At 37.5% G+C, this 16,611-nt stretch overlaps 1 protein-coding gene and 1 pseudogene across 1 annotated transcript in view; one reads left to right on the top strand and one right to left on the bottom strand.

Annotated features, from left to right (window-relative positions):
* ZRANB3 (zinc finger RANBP2-type containing 3) overlaps positions 1-16,611 on the bottom strand; it is a 303,113-nt gene that overhangs the window by 156,245 nt on the left and 130,257 nt on the right. The gene's annotated exons all lie outside the window — the stretch shown is intronic.
* LOC118012608 lies at positions 669-14,865 on the top strand (annotated as a pseudogene).

Raw genomic sequence — 16,611 nt, 5'->3', positions numbered from 1 at the left:
AGATGTATGGTTTAGCAGAACTATTTCTGTATCCTTGTAGATTAAATTATATAGGCATACCTCATTTTACTTGAGTTATGTAATTTGCAAATAGTGTTTTTTAAAAATAGAAAGTTTGGGGGCGCCTGGGTGGCTCAGTCGTTAAGCGTCTGCCTTCGGCTCAGGTCATGGTCCCAGGGTCCTGGGATCGAGCCCCACATCAGGCTCCCCGCTCGGCGGGAAGCCTGCCTCTCCCCCTCCACTCCCCCTGCCTGTGCTCCTCTCTCGCTGTGTCTCTCTCTGTCAAATAAATAAATAAAATCTTTAAAAAAAAAAAAATAGAAAGTTTGTGGAAACTACATCAAGCAAATCTACTGGTGCCATTTTTCGAATAGCATTTGCTAATTTCATGTATCTGTGTCACACTTTGGTAATTCCTGCAATATTTCAAACTTTTTTATTATAATTATATTTGATTATGTGATCTATGATCAGGAATCTTCCATGTTACTATTATAATTGTTTTGGGGCACCACAAACCACACCCATATAAGATGGCAAACTTAAATATTGTGTGTGTTCTGACTATTCCACTGACAAGCTGTTCCCCCATCTATCTCCCTCTCCTTGGACCTCTCTATTTCCTGAGACACAACAATATTGAAATTAGGCCAATTAACAATCCTACCATGGCCTCTAAGTGTTCATGCGAAAGGAAGAGTTGCATGTCTCTCACTTTAAATCAAAAACTAGAAATGATTAAGCTTAGTGAGGAAGGTATGTCAAAAGCTGAGAAAGGCCAAAAGCTGGGCCTCTTGTACCAAACAGTTGCCAAGTTGTGAAACATTCTTTTTTTTTTTTTTTTTAAAGATTTTATTTATTTATTTGACAGAGAGAGACACAGCGAGAGAGGGAACACAAGCAGGGGGAGTGGGAGAGGAAGAAGCAGGCTTCCCGCAGAGCAGGGAGCCCGATGTGGGACTCGATCCCAGGACCCTAGGATCATGACCTGAGCTGAAGGCAGTCGCTTAACCAACTGAGCCACCCAGGTGCCCTGTGAAACATTCTTGAAAGAAATTAAAAATGCTACTTCAGGGAACACACAAATCATAAAAGAGCAAAAGAGCCTTTTTACTGATATGGAGAAGGTTTCAGTGGTCTGGATTGAAGAGCAAGCCAGCCACAACATTCCCTTAACCAAAGCTTAATCCAGAGCAAGTCCCTAACTCTCTTCAATTCTGTGAAGGCTGAGAGGTGAGGAAGCCTCAGGAGAAAAGTCTGAAGCTAGCAGAGGCTGGTTCAAAAGCTGTCTTCAGAACATAAAAGTGCAAGGGGAGGTCACAAATGCTGATGTAGAAGCTGCAGCAAGTTCTCCAGAAAATCTAGCTAGGAACATTAATGAAGGGGCTACACTAAACAACAGCCTTGTTGTTTAGTGTAAACAACAGATTTTCAGTGTAAACGAAAGAGCCTTCTATTGAAAGAAGATGCCATCTAGGACTTCATAGCTAGAGAGGAGAAGTCAATGACTGGCTTGAAAGCTTCAAAGGACAGGCTGAGTTTCTGGGTAGGGGCTAGTATGGCTGGTGGCTTTAAGTTGAATCCAGGGCTCATTTACATTCCAAAAATCCTACGGCCTTTAAGAATTATGCTCAATCTACTCTGCCTGCATTCTACAAATGGAACAAAAAAGCCTGGATGACAGCACATCTGATTACCACATGGTTAGCTGACTGTTTTAAGCCCACTCTTGAGACCTACTGCTCAGAGAAAGAGATGCATCTCAAAATATCACTGCTCACTGACAATGCACCTGGCTCCCCAGGAGCTCTGATGGAAAGAAAGGGACAATGAGATGAATGTTGTTTTCTTGCCTGCTAACACAACATCCATCCTGCAGCCCATGGATCAAGGAGTAATTTTGACATTGAAGTCTTATTATTTAAGAAACACATTTTGTAAGGAAACAGCTGTCAGAGTGATTCCTCTGATGAATCTGAGCAGTCAATTGAAAACATTTTGGAGTATTCACCATTCTAGATGATATTAAGAACATTCATCGTGATTCATGGGAAGTGGTAAAAATATCAACATGAATAGGAGTTTGGAAAAAGTTGATTCCAACCCTCTTAGATGACTTTGAAAGGTTCAAGATGTTAGTGGAGGAAGTAACCGCAGATGTGGTAGAAATAGCAAGAGAACCAGAATTAGAAGTGGAGCCTGAAGATGTGATGAATTGGTATAATCTCATATAGCACTTTAACAGATGAGGACTTTCTTCTTATGGATGTGGAAAGAAAGTGGCTTCTTGACATGGAAACTACTTCTGGTGAAGATGCTGTGAAGACTGTCAAAGCGAAAACAAAGGATTTAGAATATTACATAAACTTGGTAGATAAAGCAGTGGCCAAGTTTGAGAGGACTGACTCCTATTTTGAAAAAAGTTCTACTTTTACCCAGTTTATGTGGGTAAAATGTTATGTCAAACGGCATCACATGCTACAAAGAATTGTCTGTGTATTTTAAAGTTTTTATTTAAATTCCAGTTAGTTAACATATAGGGTAATATCAGTTTCAGGTGTACAATATAGTGATTCAACACTTGCATAAAACACCTGGATCTTATTTTAAGAAAGTGCCACTGCCACCCCAATCTGCAGCAATTACCAACCTGATCAGTGAGCAGTCATCAACATCAAGGCAAGACCATCTGGCAGCAAAAAAATTATGACTTGCTGAAAGCTCAGATGTTGGTAGAGTAGTTTGTGACAGGTCTCCCCAAAATATGCCAATTTGTCATTAAGATTATTTTGCGTTAGTAACAATTAAAACCCTACAGGATTTAGGAAAAGCTCTTTACCTCCCCCACGATTGCCAAAAAGAATATAGATGGAGGATTTGCTGTAGGAAGAGACCTATCACTATAGATAACTATAGATAACTGCATTGTAATATGTATGTATGTAACAGGTATGGAAGACAGTCAGGAAAGTCCTTTATGTCCCGTTGTTTCTAAATGGCCCAGCCAACATTTATGTACCAGTTACTCTTTTCATCATCCTGTGAGCTGCATTCCTTCCCTTTTAAGTCCAACATCTCTACCCCTTTCTTTTTGGTTCAAAATGATATATATACCTTTTTAAACTGTCTTTGGAATTGCATTTCTATGTGGATTCCCAAAATATATGAAATTAAACTGAATTTTCTCCTGTTAATCTGTATCTCATGTCAATTTGATCCTCAGTTTAGCCAGAAGTATCTTGAAGGGCAGAGTAAATGTCTTCCTACCCAACAACTGTTAGCATTTTGTAGCAGTATTTTAAGTTAAGGTATGTACATTTTTTTCCCCAACATAATGCTAGTGCACATTAACAGACTACAGCATAGTGGAAATACAACTTTTATATGCACTAGGAAACCAAAAAGTTCATTTGACTCACTTTATTGGGGTGGTCTGGAATTGCACCTGCAATATCTCCAAGGTATGCCTATAATTTCCTTTCCTATAGGTGATTTAGATGGTATGTTGCAAAATTATTGTTTCTTCTTAGATGTGTGTGTGTGCATGTGTGTGTTCATTCATGTATTTTTGTCTTACAGAAGACTAGGAGAGAGAACAGACCATAGGGATACAGACATACAGGCCTGATATTCTCTTTACTCAAGAATGAAGAGGCGACCTTTTCAGAAATGCTTTGTCACACTTCTCTGGTTGTCTAGCTCTTCCTCATGGATGGTAGCAGGCTTTCTCCTGAAGGGAAAACACTGGGATCAAATGAGGCTGGAAAGGAGGTGGTCTTGAGGGGCAAGACGATGGGATAAAACACTTCTTTATCTAAAAATAAGACACTGAGTTGAGGATGGCAGTAAAACTCAAGTAGGTCAGCTTACTGATACCATGTGGGAGATAGCAAAAAGAGTACAGTGATGAGGCTCTGCAATGAACAGAGAGGCTAGATCTGAGCAAATATACTTTAAAAATAACCATTTTTACTATTAGCAGTTAATTGTTACACCTTCAGTAATGAAGTTTTATCCTTGACAAATTTTTAGGAAAGTTTCATTAAAAGTCACAGCTTTACAAATGGGAAAAATGTTATCAACAGATAAATTTGAGTTAAGGGTATATGGAAGCTCTTTGTACTATTCATATTCTTGCAGCTCTTCTATATGAATGAAGTAATTTTCAAATAAAAATCTGAGGCAAAAAAGTTACAGTTCCACAACCTAGTATCACTTGTGCTGGGAGGAGGAATGAGAGGGCTGTCCTATATGTCAAAAAAGTGGCCAAGAGGAAATGATACTAAACTATTCCAGACAGTGCTGAAAGCAGAAAAACTTCTCAATTCTTTAAAAATTACTTTTAAAAGTCAATATAACACTGATATGAAAACCTGAAAGGCAGTACAAAAGATAATAAATGATCAGTCTCACCTGTGAGTATTGGCACAATCATTTTAAGTAGACTATTAGAACTTGGTAGACCACTGAACGTATAACAAATGACCAAAAGGAGATCAAGTCCAGGAATAAAAAGACTGTTCAACATAAGTAAGTCTGCTACTATAATTCGCAATGTTAACAGATCAAAGGAAAAATGTTCTATGGTAATCATTATGTTATGGTAATCAAATGTTTTAGCATTATATGCTAAAAAGGCATTATGTGCTAAAAAAAAAAATATCAACACTCATTCTTGATAAAAGCCCTTTTATTTGTTGACTATTACACCAAGAGGATAATGTCTTCACAGGAGAAAAAGTATGTGTCACAAACAAAAAGGCTGTACTGTTTTTAATGGATAAAACATTCCCATTAATATCAGAAACAGAAATGAGAAAGAAATGAGATGTATAAATATTAGGACTGACAAGCAAAAGTACTTTAGTTGCAGATATTACCAAATACTTAGAAATCAGAAGAATCAATAGGAAAATAATTACTACTATTGGTAGTAATACCTAAGTATTACATGCAAAATTCAGGTAAGTAGCTAGTTTCAAATTATGATGAAAAAAGTTTGGTACTTTGGTATTTTGGAAGGAATAATCACAACAGAACAATGAAACAGAAGAGAATATAACAACACGCCAAATACCTATGGGAAATGAAAACATGATAAAAGTGGCATTTTAAGCTACTGAAAACAATGGTTCACTCAATGCTATTAGGAAAATTCGCTAATAAAGGAAATCAGAGTATGTCACTCCAAAATAAGCCTCAATAGATTAAGGATTACTTTAAAGTGATTATTTTTGAGAAACAGGAGACACAGAAGAAGTTGTGAAGATGGAGTAGACGTTATAATTTTGTTTAAAAGGAAATCTCTATTTATGTGTCTCCCTCTCTATACCTGCAAGGGAGTGATGCCTGAAAACCACAAGAACTCACATGAATGGAGAAGGCACTGACCTAAATCTGCATAACTAACCTTATCCTTGTTTAAGATGCTTTTCCTGGTAACCTCCCATACCTGCCTGAACCACCATCTTTCTTTTGTGTTTAGTTGAATATGGTATTTAAGGTGGTGGCTTGGGGCATCTCAGGGAGTTTAATCATTTTTCCTGGGTATCTCCACTGTGTACATGAAGTGTTCATTTTAATAAACTTCTATTTATATATTTTTTATTTTTTATACCAGAAGACTCAGCCAAGAACTCAGAAGGGTAGAGGGAAAATTATATTTCCTCCCTTACAATCATATTTAGCTTTAAAGAGTTATAAGACATAGTAAAACATGAGATATGTAACTATAATGTGAAATGTATATGTATTATGCATTCAAACATTACCACTCTTAAGATAAGATAAATAAAATATCATGACAGAATAATATAGATTGGTGGTAAAGCTTCATAGTTCAGAAGGAGATTTTCCATATATTTTTTCATATCTTTTTTAAAACCTCTTTTTTAAAATTAAAATCAGATGAACAAACTGTAATAAGATTCTATTCATTTTCTCCATATGTATTATGGGATTAGTGCCTGGAGGCTTTTTTGAAAGCGAAATTCTAACACAACACAAAGAACATAATTATAGATGCTGAGGAAATGAAGAAAGAAAAGGAATAGGAAAAAAAAAGTAGCCGAAACTTTTGGTTTTGATCTAGGTTCTTTTTTTTTTTTTTGAGGGGGCAGGGGCAGAGGGAGAGGGAGAGAGGATCTTAAGCAGGCTCCATGCCCAACGGGTGAGCCCAACATGGGGCTCAATCTCACAACCCTGAGATCATGACCTGAGCCAAAATCAAGAGTCAGATGCTTAACCCCTAAGCCACCCAGGCACCCCTTGACCTAGGTTCTTAAAATCTAACATACTCATGAATGACTCACTTGTTAAAAATTCAGGCTTCTGGGCACCAACTCCCCAAATTGTAATTTAAATAAATGAGACTTTTTTTTTGTCTAAACATTTTTTTATTTTTATATTTTTATATTTATTTTTATTTATTTTTTAAACTGGACTTTTAAAATAATGACTCCTAAAGTGATTCTCGGTGGATGACTCTTAGGATGTATTTTAAGACTAACTACTCTAAAGACTAAACTTCGGGGTAAAAAAATCTTAGAGTATTTTGCTTAATTTTTGGCCATTTTATTCTCAAGATTAAAAAAAATGTGAAAACAGAATTGACACTTAGAGGATTTTGTTTTTGAACATATTAATTTCTTCATAACCTTGTTCTGTTAAGTGATCTTAAATTACAATTCCAAGGCAGTACCAAAAACAGTGCTTTCCACTCCTAAAGAGAAAAAAATAAGCCCAAAATAATGTCACTTAGAATAAGACCCCAAGTCAGTAAAACCAGACTTAATACCTCATCTAAGAGCAGTTTCAACTTCCCCCCAAAATGCAGTCTTAACAGGTCAGTGAGTAATTTTATGATGGACACCGAGTCTTCACACAGGCAATCTCCATTCGCCAAAGGAAGACGAGGTAATCTGCATGGTAAGATCCTCTGCTCTTCCCCCTAAGGAAAAGAGACTTTGCCTGGAATAATCTATTCTTTCCTTTTGCTTATAACTTTCTAGCACCTGCCTTTCATTTTGTACAACTCTTTGGAGCTCCCCTCTACTTCTAGATGGCATGCTGTCTGATTCATGAATTGTTTAATAAAGCCAATCAGATCCTTAAATTTACTCTGTTGAATTTTGTCTTTCTAATACTACTTTGCTATTTAGTAGATAGAGTAACTTCAACAAAAACAGAATTCTGCTTCTACCTTCACAATCTATTTAGATGAACTAACAATTTAACAGAAAAAGACATTTCAGAAATTTAATAAAGGCTCAAAAAGGGAATCTAATTTGCATGTTGCTTTATCTGTTATTTCATGTAGTCAATTAAAGGGCTATATTTAAGAGGTTATGATCAAAACTTAACTATTTAAAAAGTGGAAGAATAAATAACTTACATCACTAAAATATCGAGTTATGATGAACACAAAGAAATCAAACATAAAGCATTCATAAATGGAAGCAAAATGTGTGGAAAAATACAAAATTATCCATGTGTTATAATAACACTGTAAATATGCTGTTCAGAAATGGAAACAAAAGAGTCTCTCAAAAGCATATGAAAACAAAGACTAGGAAACAAAGGACAGGAGCTTGGGAAGATGGTGAAATGGAAGCAAAATTTGTGGAAAAACACTGTAAATATGCTGTTCAGAAATGGAAACAAAAGAGTCTTTCAAAAGCATATGAAAACAAGTACTAAGAAACAAAGGACAGGAGCTTGGGAAGATGGTGGAGTAGGAGGACCCTAAGATCACCATGTGCCATGTTTACAACTAGATATCATCCACTTCCCGAGACAATAAATCAGAGAGCCATACGAATACTGGCACAGCAAACTGTACAACTAAATATAGAGAAGAATCTGCATCTGAAAGGTTAGGACAGTCAGAAAGGCGGAGGGAGGCTGCCCACTGGAAGGAGGGAGCTGCATGCACAGAGAGGGCAGAGAAAAGGGCACCTACCAGGGAGAACACATGGGTAAGACTAATCCCCATAACGTTTGGCTTCAAAAGACAGAGGTTTTGAATTCCATGAGTTTGGGATTGTTTGTTTTTAAAATTAATTAATTAATTAATTAATTTAGAGACAGAGAGAGCTTGTGAGCTAGGGGGTGCAAAGGGAGAAGAAGAGAGAGAATCCTAAGCAGGCTCCACACCCAGCATGGAGCCCGATGCCAGGATTGATCTCACAACTCTGAGACCATGACCTGAGCCAAAATCAGGAGTCAGACACTTAAGAGAATTCAGCCACCCAGATGGCCCTGAATTCTAAGTTTGTAAAACCAATGTGACTTGGAGCCTGTAGCTTTAAAAGTTAGCTGACTCAGCACTGGAGGAGCTGGGAGGGCAAGTGATAGCCAGATCGATGCCCTTAAAGAAACAGCAGCCTACACAGAGAAGTAACATAAAAACTGCAATTTACACAGTGCCAGGGGCCAGTGGGAGACAGATTTGTTCATTCTGATTTCAGAGCATGTTGGGAGACTTCAAAAACAAAGGTGCTGGCAGGTGTCATTTTCCTCTCCTGCTCCCCAGCATAAACACAGAGCCATCTGCAAAATGTAGGGCTGCACAGACACTTGATACCTAACCTGCTAGCAGTGCCCCACGTCCATGTGTTTTCCTGAGGACTTGTCTGCCCCAAGTCTAATAACCTCAGCCCTGGGCTCAGGGCAAATTTGTTAAAGCTGTACATTTGCCCACCAAGCCACCAGGTGCACAGCAACCACCTGGCTCCACATTCACCTGCCAGGCCAGGTGCCCCAGCCATCATAGCACACAGTGCCAAGTGCCCAGCTTTGTACCTGGCCATCCTGGCCCACAGCCCCCAGCTTTAGGCGAACCCGGAGGACTAGTGGCCCAATGTAAATTTTGCTAACACTGCAGCTCTATTCTCAAGTTCCCTGGTGGGCATGCCCCCTAAGAGCTTGCCTATCTGGGTCTCAGTAATACCACAGTGGCCAAGGGCAGCCCCAAACAGGAAGAGATCTAGTGCAGATAACTATACTGAAAGGAAACATGCTCAGACACAACAGTAGGGTGTAAATGAGGCACAGAGGATACTGTACTGAACTGCCAGATTATGCTGTACAGGGAACATTACACCGAAGAGCAATCCAGGAGCTTTTCTTCATAAAGTCACTACTCTCAAGAGCAGAAGACACACCTAACTTCCTTAACACACAGAAACAGACATAGGCAGACAAAATAAGGAGACAGAGAAATTCATCCCAAGTAAAAGAAAAGGACAAGGCCACAGTCAGAGATTTAAGCGAAACAGATATAAGTAACATGACTGATAGAGAATTTAAAGCAATGATCATAAGGATACTCACTGAACTTGAGAAAAGAGTGGAAGACATGAGTGAGACCCTTAACAGAGAGAGAACACAGCAGAGATGAAAGGCACAATAAACAAAATGAGAAACAGGCATGATGGAATGAATGCAGGATGGAAGAAGCAGAGGAATGAATTAGCAACCTAGAAGATAGGAAATGGAAAGTAAGCAAGCTGAAGAAAACATAGAGAATAGAATGCCGCAAAACGAAAACAGACTTAGGGAACTCAGTGACTCCATCAAATGTAGTAACATTCATATTACAGGAGTCCCAGAAGAAGAGAGAGAAAAGGGGGAAGAAAATTTATTTGAAGAAACAATAGCTGAACATTTCCCTGATCTACGGAAGGAAATACATATCCAGATCTAGGAGGCACAGAGAACTCCCATCAAAATCAACAAAAGCAGACCCATACCAAGACATATTGAATTAAATTGGTGAGACATAGTGACAAAGAAAAACTGTTAAAAACAGCAAGACAATTTATAAGGAAAAACCCAGAAGGCAATCAGGAGATTTTTCTTTTCTTTTTTTTTTTTTTAAAGATTTTTATTTATTTATTTATTTGAGAGAGAGAGAATGAGAGAGAGCAAGCACATGAGAGGGGGGAGTGTCAGAGGGAGAAGCAGACTCCCCGCCGAGCAGGGAGCCCGATGCGGGACTCGATCCAGGGACTCCAGGATCATGACCTGAGCGGAAGGCAGTCGCTTAACCAACTGAGCCACCCAGGCGCCCAATCAGGAGATTTTTCAACAGAAATTTTGAAAGCCAGAAGGGAGTAGCATGATATATTCAAAGTGCTGAGTGGGAAAAATCTACAGCCAAAAATATTCTATCCAGCAAGGCTATCATTCAAAATAGAAGGAGCAATAGTTTCCCAGACAAACAAAAACTAAAGGAGTTCATGACCCATGACCACTAAACCAGCTCTTCAAGAAACACTACAGAGGACTCATTGTGTGGAAAGGAGAGACCAAAAGTGACAGCATATAGGTAGGAAACACAAAACTAGAAAAAAAAAATTTCTGTAAAAAAAAAAAAGAGTCAAGGACACACACACACACATACAAAAGGATATATAACAGAATAATATAACAAAATGTGGAGAGGAGAGGAGAAAAGAATGAGATTAAACTTAAATGACTATCATCTTAATATAGACTTCTACATGCACAAGAGGTTATATACAAACTTACTAGTAACTATTTATCAAAACCACTACAAAATATGCAAAGAATAAAGAGAAAGAAATCAAAATATATCACTAAAGAAAGACAGCAAAATATGAAAGAGAGAAAGGTAAGAAAAGAGAAAATCTTCAGAAACAACCAGAAAACAAGTAATAAAAATGGCAATAAACAAAAAGCCATCAATAATTACTTTGATTGTAAATGGACTAAACCTTCCAATCAAAAGAGACAGGGAGACAGAATTGATTAAAACAAAATAAGACCCATCTATATGCTGCCTACAAGAGACTCATTTTAGACCTAAAGACACCTGCAGATTGAAAGTGAGGGGAAGGACAAACCTGTATGTTTCAAATGGGTGTCAAAAGAAAGCCAGATTAGCATTATTTACAGGGACAAAGGACTTTAAAACAGACTATAACAAGAGACAAAGAAGGAAACTATATAAAAATAATAAAGGGGACTACCCATATATATAGATATAAGCAAAAATTCTCAACAAAACATTAGCAAACCGAATTCAACAATAGATTAAAAAACCACTCACCATGATCAGGTGGGATTTATTACCAGGATGCAAGGTCACTCAATATTTGCAAAACAATCAGTGTGATACACCACATCAGTAAGAGAAAGGTAAGAACCATATGATCCTTTCAATAGATGAAGAAAAAGCATTTGAGAAAGTACAACACCCATTCATGAAAAAACCTCCATGAAGAAAGGTCAGAGGGAACACACTTCAATATGATAAAAGCCATATATGAAAAACCCACAGCTAACATCATCCTCAGTGGAGAAAAACTGAGAGCTTTTCTCATAAGGTCAGGAACAAGAAATGGATGTCCACTCTCACCACTTTTATTCAACATAGTACTGGAAATCCTAGCCACAGCAATCAGACAGCAAAAAGAAATCAAAGCCACACAGATCAGTAAGGAAGAAGTTTTACTATAGTACATGATACTATAGAGAGAAAACCCAAAGACTCCACCAAAAAACTGGTAAAACTGATAAATGAATTCAGTTAAGTCACAGGATACAAAATCAATGTACAGATATCTATCGCATTTTTTTCATTCTTTTTTGTAAAGATATCTCTACACTCAATGTGGAGCTCAAACTCAGAACCCCAAGATCAAAAGTCCCATCCTCTTTTTTTTTTTTTTTAAGATTTTATTTATTTATTTGAGAGAGAGAGAGAATGAGAGACAGAGAGCATGAGAGGGAGGAGGGTCAGAGGGAGAAGCAGACTCCCTGCCAAGCAGGGAGCCCGATGCAGAACTCAATCCCGGGACTCCAAGATCATGACCTGAGCCGAAGGCAGTTGCTTAACCAACTGAGCCACCCAGGCACCCTCTGTATCCTTTTTTATATGGCAACACTGCAATTAATTTTAAGACAACATGAGAATTAAGAGTAAAGGATCTCATCTTGGGCACCTGGGTGGCTCAGTCGTTAAGCATCTGCCTTTGGCTCAGGTCATGATCCCAGGGTCCTGGGATGGAGCCCCACATCGGGCTCCGTACTCTGCAGGAAGCCTGCTTCTCCCTCTCCCACTCCCCCTGCTTGTGTTCCCTCTCTCTCTCTGTGTCTCTCTCTGTCAAGTAAATAAATAAAATCTTTAAAAAAAAAAGATCTCATCTTGAAATTTAGATTAGAATATTAAAATAAAATTGTCTTCAGTTATATAATGACACATAAAAATTGTGGTAGAATAAATAAGGCCACTACTTATTTGAGACATGAGGAAAATTCCTTCAAAATAAGGAATCAAATGCATATCAATGAAAAGCAAATCAATCATAGCTTCAGAGACAAAATTTTTACAAGGTTAAAACAATGCTCTCAGTTTAAAAAGTACTTGTATTAATCTGTCAGTTCATGTGTTGACATATAGCAATCACTTTAGAACCATGAGAAAGAACTTGAAATCTCAATCCAGTAATTTCTGAAGATGTTAATTAAGTAATGTCAGAGATTCAGTACTCAGATTCTGAACTGAGACCCTTTCAAGATGAGTCTTATATATATAACAAAAGAAGTAAAAAAGAAGACTTCTTAAAAGTTTTTTTAAAAGAAAAGTAAGAATTCACTTAAATGGTCATATAAAATGAAGAGGAAACATGCAAAAAGAAACAAAATGCTAATCACATCTTCTACCAGTTGCCAAAATGCCACTATTGACTAAAAATGGATCCTTAATGAGTTGGGTAGATAAGCTTTCATCAGTTAAAAAGTAAAAGATGGCCAACAAAGACTCAGATTGGGCTGGAGTATTATAGCTGAGATGGAAACAAGAATGTGAATCAAATAAGGCTGTAAAATGAATTTGTCATTTTAGAAAAAGACATGGAATCTTACCAAATATTAAAATTGCTGTTTAAATTTGCTTAGGCTGGGGTGCCTGGGTGGCTCAGTCGTTAAGCGTCTGCCTTCCAGCTCAGGTCATGGTCCCAGGGTCCTGGGATCAAGCCCCACATCAGGCTCCCTGCTCCGTGGGAAGCCTGCTTCTCCCTCTCCCACTTCCCCTGATGGTGTTCCCTCTCTCACTGTCTCTCTCTCTGTCAAATAAATAAATAAAATATTTTTAAAAAATTGCTTAGGCTGTAAAGAAAATTCTGGGCGACTAAGGAATAAAAAAGAGAAAACCATTAATATTTTATTACCTAAAAATAAATTTTTATATGTTTAGAGAATAGAGAGGGCTTGTGTGTGTGTGTGTGTGTGTGTGTGTCCAAAAGAAACCACCCCATATCAAGATGGATATCCCTGGGTCTAAACTATGTAATTTTCTTCCCTATGGCAGAATCTGTATAGACTGCTTCCATATTAGATAAAGTTATAGATAATTTCTCCTACAATGCAATGTCACATGAACCCCAGTGAAGTATTATAGAAAGGTGAAATATATTTAGTTCCTGACATGTTTATTGTGTAGGGATGCCCTTTGCTTTCCCAATATAGGTAAATATTGGATATCTTGTATGTTCTTTCTCTTTCTTTATCTTCTATTAGAACTAATAACGGCTCCAAATTTCTTAAATCAATCTATGTATAAAAAAGGCTTGGAAGTGTATAGCCTATCAATTATTAGTTAAGGAATTCAATTTTAATCCATGAAAAGAAATGAGATATGTCAAAATTATGATAATGGCATCATATGCTAGTCACAGTCCTCATTTATTAAATATTATCCATGTCAAAATAAATGATTGACTCTGCTTTTGTAGAACCAGTTAAGTAGAGAAAATGTAATATATTGGAACTACAGAAAACTTAATGAAAATGTTATCTAAGAAAATCTGCCTAAAAAATAATTCAAATTGGGTTTAGAATCAAAATAAATGTCATTTGCAAAATATTAATGACTATGATAAGCACAAATAATAAAAGTCAATTTATATGAGGATGATACATATGTTAAGATCTAATCAGAGTTGATTTTAAATTACTGAAGTACTAGTGATATTAAAGATAGAGAAAATAGTTAATAGTCATTAAATTCATAGGTAATACAATGTAATAAACTAATAAGTTACAGAAAATAACAAAATATCAAAATGTTGTAATAAAAAAGTAGTGAGTTTTAGGAATAAATGTTAGAATAGAAACAGTAAGATAACCAACACAATCAATGATATGTTGATATATTTCAAAATAAACTAAAATACGGATTTTACAAAAAAAATAAAAGGTGACAAGAGTATTCAGCTAATGTTATTTATTCATTTATGCTTTCTAATATTATTTATAGTATTATAAATAATACTATTTATCATTAATAGCCGCAGTACCAATATTAATAAAAAGAAAAGAAAAGTCATTTCATTTTATGTGGTATTAAAAAAGAAAACCACAAACCCCAAATGGCTTTATTAGGTTAGGGTCCCAATCAGTAAACTAAGATTTAATACAAAACCTAAGATTTAATACCTAATAGTTTCAAAACCCCATTAAATGTCACCTTTAACCAGTCAACATGGGAATTTCCTGGTCAGCACTATGAAATTTACTCATAGACCCCTCCTATTTCCCTTAGGAGGGTGACCTTTCCTAAAAGAATTAATTCTTTACTAATAATTTCCTTCTTTCCACTCCCTTTCTACCTTTAACCACCTTTCTTTTTCTGTAGCCTTTTGGAGCTCCCCTCTATTTGCTAGATGGAATGATACCTGATTCATCAATCAATTAATAAACTCAATTAGATCTTTAAAATTTACCCAGTTGAATTTTTGTTATTTAACAGATTTGGTGGCAGCAGTGGGATCTGAAGTGAATTACAGAACATTTGTAGACAATGAGAAACACAGGCATCGTACCCTGCAAAGCCTCTGACTACACTGTGCTTATTGCCATTTGCAGGGGCTGTGGGTAAATACTCTTGGCTCGGAGCTCTGCTTTTTTTTTTTTGCTTTCAAGCACCTGATTGAATTGGATTTCCTCGAAGGACAGGTCTGCTTGAGGTGGCAGGTGGTTTGCCTGGAGCCCAAATGAACTGGCATATTTGCCCAGATTCAAGTCCCTACTACCTTTTCAAACTACAGTTCCCCAGGTAGAAAACTCTTGCAAGTACCAAATGAATTTTTGTGGTGTGCATAGGGTTTTGTGGCCAGGATGCAGTAACCTCTCTTGGTTATTACCAATACATTAAGGTGTGCAAGCTCATTTGTCTTGCTTTGTGTAGATAAAGGCTATTGCTAACAGGGATCTCGAAGGCCTACAAGCTGCAAAAACTGATGAGTCCGGGCTGAGCATTTATTTTATTTTATTTTATTTTTTTAAAGATTTTATTTATTTATTTATTTGAGAGAGAGAGAGAGAAACAGCATGAGAGGGGATAGGGTCAGAGGGAGAAGCAGGCTCCCCGCTGAGCCGGGAGCCCAATGTGGGACTCGATCCCAGGACTCCGGGATCATGACCTGAGCCGAAGGCAGTCGCTTAACCAACTAAGCCACCCAGGTGCCCTGGGCTGAGCATTTAAAGGCTATTAAGAGTGCATGACACCTCAAGAAGACTCCTGTGATAAAATAAGTTGGTCACAGAATAGGTTAAGTTAACACTAGTTCACCCACCAACCTCAAGAAAACTTCTGTGTAACAAGGTACACTGTAAAACATGCACAATCCCTAACCCAGAAGCACATCTTTTTTTAGGTCTTAGTTCAACTCCAAGAAATCCAAAGGCTTAGCAAATGGGATCCTTAAATTCTAAAGAGTCAAGCACACCACCTTGCGGCACATCTGCTTATTTTATGTCTAAGAACTATAGTCCCGTGGGTGCCTGGGTGGCTCAGATGGTTAAGCGTCCGCCTTCGGCTCAGGTCATGATCCCAGAGTTCTGGGATTGAGTCCTGTGTCGGGCTCCCTGCTCAGTGAGGAGCCTGCTTCTCCCTCGGCCTCTCTGTCTCTCATGAATAAATAAATAAAAATCTTTAAGAACTATAGTCCCAGAAGTTACAGATATCTAGCAGAAACAGCAAAATTTTACTAAGCTGGTCTTCTGCCCTAAGGAACTTGGGGTGGTAACTGTCAGGTTGGGGGGCCCCAAAATAAAGCCAGAGAGATATGTGGGCTAACTCCATTTGCAGCCAGGGTCCTACCAAACTGATGCCAACCCTCAGGAGAATTACAACTTAGAAATACAATGGCCATAATGGGGACCATCCCAATTAGATAAGATCATTTAAGAAGTGCTTTTGAAAGTGAGGGTCCCCAAATTAAACAGAATGGTATACCTGTTTTAATTGGCAAGCAGAAGCCTCCAAAAGTTTCCAAAATTCCAAAGTAGTTTCATTTATAGATTCATTGCAAAAGTCTAATGGAAAATTAAAGATGTAAGAAGTACCTAAAAGACAGACATAACTCCTACTGCTTCCCTCCTTCCTCCTTTGAGTATTCATTCTACTAATCTGTCTCAATTGTTTTTCCACTTTGAAAATACTACACAACTGTAAACAAAATGTGGACAAGTTAATGGCCTTACAGACATCCCCATCTCTGCCTTCAAAGAAGGGCCCCCATATGGGCCCCTCCCAGAGTTGATGAAACTGAGGAGTTTTCTGGTTAACTGCTCTGTTTTTAC

The sequence above is a fragment of the Mirounga leonina genome, unplaced genomic scaffold (genome assembly GCF_011800145.1).
Source record: "Mirounga leonina isolate KUSES-001 unplaced genomic scaffold, KU_Mleo_1.0 Mir_151, whole genome shotgun sequence".
NCBI classification, from domain to species: Eukaryota; Metazoa; Chordata; class Mammalia; order Carnivora; family Phocidae; genus Mirounga; species Mirounga leonina.
Note: the sequence above shows the minus strand (reverse complement) of the source record. Positions and strands in the feature narration are given on the sequence as shown.